At 40.1% G+C, this 6,149-nt stretch overlaps 1 long non-coding RNA gene across 1 annotated transcript; it reads left to right on the top strand.

Moving 5' to 3' along the window:
- Positions 1-6: 6 nt before the first annotated feature.
- On the top strand, positions 7-1,439 carry LOC112079886 (uncharacterized). The gene is made up of 3 exons (XR_002896079.2): positions 7-247; positions 473-547; positions 641-1,439. It is a non-coding gene; the product is annotated as an uncharacterized lncRNA (long non-coding RNA).
- Positions 1,440-6,149: the final 4,710 nt, after the last annotated feature.

The following is a 6,149-nucleotide window of genomic DNA, read 5'->3' as shown; positions in this document are numbered from 1 at the left end:
TTATAGCAGCAAAGGGGGACCAACTCCATATTAATGACTTCCCAGAGTAGTGGAGGCTGTTATAGCAGCAAAGGGGGACCAACTCCATATTAATGCCCATGATTTTGGAATGAGATGTTCAATGAGCAGGTGTCCACATACTTTTGGTCATGTAGTGTATAAATCTCATGATTCAATGATGATTTCACTATCTCACTGTCCTTTAATCTGTATTTGTTTTCACCAGATGAACTCAAAGAAAAACTAAGTAAGTAGTGTCTGTCTGTCTGTCTGTGTACCTGTCTGTCTGTCTGTCTGTCTGTCTGTGTACCTGTCTGTCTGTCTGTCTGTCTGTCTGTCTGTCTGTCGGTGTACCTGTCTGTCTGTCTGTCTGTCGGTGTACCTGTCTGTCTGTGTACCTGTCTGTCTGTCTTCATTTTCGTTTTGTTAAGGTTTGCTCAGCATCTAACTGTCTATCTGTTCTTGTCCTCAGGGAAAGCTGAAGAGACCATCAAATCCCTCTCCACCTCACCAGGAGGTCAACAGGAAACACAGACTCCTTCCCAAAGTAATCAGTCTTTATGATTATTATGTTTCCTAGAATTACTGGTCAGTTCATTCTGATGTTGTTGATTGAGATCATCCTTTCTATCTTTAATAGATGAGTCAGAGATTGAAGAGATGGAGATGAAGACTTTACCTGGTTCAGGGAGGAAGTCTGCTCCAGAGAAGAAGCCTTTACTGGCTGCTGGACCACAGAAGGATGATCTGGATGAGCTGGAGAGGGGAGGAGGAGTTACTATAGACAATAACTATATGCTATAGGGTTACTATAGGGAGACTATAACTATAGAGCTGAGTTACTATAGAGACTATAACTATCTATAGAGACCTGTCCCACCTAACAAAGCTGTGTTTCTGAGTATATAACTGAGTGATATGAATCTCGGTAAGACAAAGTAATTTGATAAATGTGTTTGTCATTACTCTATATTCCACTTCCAGTAGTTAGTTCTTTACTTTTTGAAGTTTTACTACCCATGTTTGTATTATGGGTTTATATCCATTTCCTGGTTATTCTATATATGTTTTCCCCATAAACAATGTCTTTCTAATCCCCCTCAGGAATTGATAGAGTTGAATTGAATTGAATGTTGGACTAAGGTCTCCTGTTAGAATCTGTTACAGACTCTCTTATGTCCAGTACCTGATAATCAGGTATATCAACAAGACCACAGGACTAATGTCTCCTGTTAGAATCTGTTACAGACTCTCTTATGTCCAGTACCTGATAATCAGGTATATCAACAAGACCACAGGACTAAGGTCTCCTGTTAGAATCTGTTACAGACTCTCTTATGTCCAGTACCTGATAACCAGGTATATCAACAAGACCACAGGAGGTTGGTGGCACCTTAATTAGGGAGGAGGGGCTCGTGGTATTGGCTGAAGAGGAATCAGTGGAATGGTATCAAATACATCAAACATGTGGTTTCCATGGTTTCCATGTTTGATGCCATTCCATTGGCTCCGTTCCAGCCATTATTGTAAGGCTCCTCCCCTCAGTTTCCCGTGAACAAGACTGAGTGAAATGTTTATATTTTATTTCTTCAACCTGTCAGCTTCTGTGAACAAGACTGGATTTAAACCCATTTATTGAAAAAATGTTCATATTTTAGCTTCATGGTCAATGTGCAGTATTTATTTGACTTTGTGAAGTGTTTAATTTTTGCTCTACTGTTTTTTTATCACCTCTGAATTATATACAAAAAAGCGGTCAAATTATTGGACATCCATAGCGAAGATTAGCAAATAATGACTATATTAAATAAACTAAAAGTACTAGGACCTATTGTAGCCTCAAAATAAATTGTAGAATTATAATATTTTAAACTAATACAATTCGCTCAGAGAAATAAATAATGCTTTGTGTAATAGTATTATTTGTTGTAAAAAGTTAGGGGTCAAAGTGATTGACGGCCAAAATTCTACAGGAGTGTGATGATGTCCATTGTTATGAATATAGAACCGCAGATCTGACCATCTCAACCCCCTGACTAGTTTTATTAGACTCTTCAGGGGGGTCAATCATTTAGAACACATAAAATACTACTCCTTAAAACTATAATTATTATAATCAGCATCAATCGTATTAATATAATATAACATATAATTAACTCATGTTGAGGCAGGTGATAAAGCTCAAGTTTAAATTATTTTATTTATACCAGTCATTATTCATCCTTTATTCAATTGGGTGTCAATAATTCCAGACCCACCTGTATAGTTATATATTGATCACGTATTTTATACAGTCATTATTATCTTTATCAAGGGTGTCAATAATTCCATGAACTCCCACTGTATATTATATATTGATGTATTTTAACATACCCGTCACATTATTATCTTTATCAAGGGTGTCATAATTCCAGACTCCACTGTATATTATATATTGATCAGTATATATACAGTTGAATGGTATTTTCATGTATTAGGTTGAATTTCCTTGTTTTAATAAACTAGGACATCATTGTGTGAGATACGTGACTCCAAGTGTAAATTTTAACATTATTGAATGTTACTAGGTAGTGTTCTGTTTCCTTGGTAACCTGTGGTTAAGAGAATTGTCCTCCAGGTAACAGGTCTTGTTATGATGTCATCTATTTTGAACATTGTGACTTCGTGGGAACAAAGTGTCTCTGTCATTCTGAAGCTGAACACTTCAAGAGCTGTTCAGAGGACAATGGAGACGTCTCTTCCGTCATGGCAGGAACAGTTATTAGTAAGTGTAGAGGGAAGGAACATTCCTTCTGTTTCTATCAGCCTATGGAGACAGGTCATCAAAGTCTGTTATATAGAGCTTAGTGGAGAACAGGTCATGCAGTCTGTTATATAGAGCAATGGAGACAGGTCATCAAGTGCTGTTATATAGAAGCTATTGGACGACAGGTCATCAGAGACAGGTCATCAGTCAGGTTAATATAGAGCTATGGAGACAGGTCATCAGTCTTATATAGAGCTATGGAGAACAGGGATCAGTCTGTTATATAGAGCTATGGGGACGTCATCAGGAGACAGGATCATCAGTCTGTTATATCGAGCATGGAGACAGGTCATACACCGTCTGTTATATAAGAGCTTAGTGGAAGCACAGGTCATACAGTCTGTTATAATAGAGCTATGGAGACAGGTCAATACACAGTCTTGTTATAATAGAGCTATGGAGACAGACAGTTCATCAGGAGACAGATCAATCAGTCGTTATACAAAAGAGCTATGGAGACAGGTCATCATGTCTGTATATATAGAGCTATAGAGACAGGTCATCAGTCTGTTATCATAGAGCTATGGAGGACACAGGTTATCCAAGTGCTGCTTATATAGAGCTAATGTGATTGGAGACAGGTCATCCAGTGCCTGTGTATATCTAGAGCTACTGGAGACAGGTCATCAACATCTGTTTGTTATGAAGCTATGGAGACAGGTCAATCAGTCTGTCATATAGAGCTATGGAGACAGGTCATCAAGTCTGTTATATAGGAGGAGCACACGGTCATCAAGTCTGTTATATAGAAGCTATGAGACCCAGGTCATCAGTACTGGCTTATAATGAGGAGACAGGTCATACAGTCTGTATACTTAGAGGCTATGGACGACAGGTCATCAAGTCTGTTATTAGAGGCTATGGGAGAACAGGTCATATCAGTCTGCTTCATATAGAGCTATGGAGAAGGTTCATCAGCTGTTATATAGAGCTATGGAGACAGGTCATCAGTCTGTTAATAGAGCTATGGAGACGAGAACACTGTAAGAATCAGTATCAGGTCTGTTATATAGAGCGTATGGAGACAAGGTCATTCAAGTCTCGTATATAGGCTCTGGAGACACGGATCACGTCTTTAGTATAGGAGCATGTGAGACAGGTCACAGTCTGTTATATAGAGCTATGGAGACAGGTCACAAAGTCTGTTATATATGAGCTAAGGAGAACGCGGTCATCCAGTCGTTATAGTAGAGCTATGGAGGACAGGTCATCAGTCTGTTATATAGAAGCCTATGGACCGACAGGTCATCAGTCTGATTATATACGAGCCTAACGGTCTCGGATAGAGCCAGGAGAGGTCATCAGTCTATTATATAGAGCTCTGGCAGACAGGTCATCAGTCTGTTATATAGAAGCTATGGAAAACATGGTTCATCAGGAAGTCATCAGTGCTTTATATAAAGAGCTATGGAGACAGGCATCAGTCTGTTATATAGAGCTTATGGAGGACAAGGGGTCCATCAGGGAATCATCGTCTTATATAGAGCTATGGAGACAGGTCATCAGTCTGTTATTAATAGAAGGCTATGAGACAAGGTCATCAGTCTGTTATATGAGAGCTATGGGAGACAGGTCATCAGTCTGTTATATAGAGCTATGGAAGACAGGTCATCAGTCTGTTATATATAGAGCTATTGGAGACAGGTCATCAGTCTGTTATATAGAGCCTATGGAGACACAGTCATCCCAAGTCTTTATATAGAGGAGACAGGTCATGCTCTGTTATATAGAGCTATGGAGACAGTGTCATCAGTCTGTTATATAGCTAGGAAGACAGGTCATCAGTCTGTTATATAAGAGCTATGGAGACAGGTCATCAGTCTGTTATGATGTAAGCTATGGAGACAGGTGATCATCATGTCTGTTATATAGAGCTATGGAGACGGTCATTACTGCGTTATATAGAGTATGGAGACAGGTCATCAGTCTGGATTATATAAAGAGATATGGAGACAGTCATCAGTCTGTTATATAGAGCTATGGAGAGAGGAGTCATCAGTCTGTATATAGAGCTTATGGAGACAGGTCATCACTGTTATTATAGAGGCTATGGAGAAACAGGTCATCAGTCTGTTATATAAGAGCTATGGAGACAGGTATCAGTCCTTATATAGAGCTTAGAGACGAGGTCAGTCTGTTATACTGAGCTATGGAACAGTCATCATTGGAGACAGGTCATCAGTCTGTTATATAGAGCTATGAGACAGGTCACTCAGTCTTTATATAGAGCTAAAATGGAGACACGGTCACCAACGTCTGTTAAGTATGAGCTATGAGAACAGGTCATCAGCTTGTTATATAGAGCTAATGGAGACAGGTTCAGTCTGTTTATATAGAGCTATGGAGACAGTCATCAGTCTGATTATAGAGGCATGGAGACAGGTCATCAGTCTGTTATATAGAGCTATGGAGACAGGTCATCAGTCTGTATAAAGAGCTATGGAGCTAGTCATCAGTCTGTATATAAGCTCTGGAGACAGGTCATCAGTCTGTTAGTATAGAGCCTTATGGAGACAGGCTCATCAGTTCTGTTATATAGAGCTCGGAGGAGCATAGGGCAGGTCATCAGTCTGTTTATAGAGCTATGTGAGGGCAGGTCATCAGTCTGTTATATAGAGCTATGGAGACAGGTCATCAGTCTGTTATATAGGAGACTATGGAGATCAGGTCATCAGTCTGTTATATAGAGCTATGGAGACAGGTCATCAGCCTGTTATATAGAGCTATGAGAGACAGGTCATCAGTCTGTTATATAGAAGCTATGGCAGAGACAGGTCATCAGTCTGTTTATTAGAGCTATGGAGACAGTCATCAGTCTGTTATATAGAGCTATGGAGACAGGTCATCAGTCTGTATATAGAGCTATGGAGACAGGTCATCAGTCTGTTAGATAGAGTAATGGAGAGGTATGCAGGAGACAGGTCATGCAGTCTGTTATATAGAGCTATGGAGACAGGTCAATCAGTACATGGTTATAAATAGAGCTATGGAGACAGGTCATCAGTCTGGTATAAATAGGAGCTCTGGAGAAAACAGGTCTCAAAAGGAAAGCGAGGGCTGGTAGATCATCAACGTCTGTGTATATCTAGAGCATACTGGAGACCAGAGGCACTCAGCTCTGTTATAGTAACCGGCCGAGATGTGCCCGTGCTACCGCGAGAGCTCACTGAGAGACAGGTCATTCAAGTCCTGTTAATAGAGCTCCTGCCCGAGCCAGGCTCGTTATCCAGCGAGACAGGTCATCAGATCTGTTATATTATGAGCTATTGGAGACAGTGTACCGGAGACACCGGTCATCCAGCTCTGTTCATATATGAGCAATGGAGAACAGGTCATCAGTCTT

Source organism: Salvelinus sp. IW2-2015, unplaced genomic scaffold (genome assembly GCF_002910315.2).
Source record: "Salvelinus sp. IW2-2015 unplaced genomic scaffold, ASM291031v2 Un_scaffold10059, whole genome shotgun sequence".
NCBI lineage: Eukaryota > Metazoa > Chordata > Actinopteri > Salmoniformes > Salmonidae > Salvelinus > Salvelinus sp. IW2-2015.
This window is presented reverse-complemented; position numbering and strand designations above follow the sequence as displayed.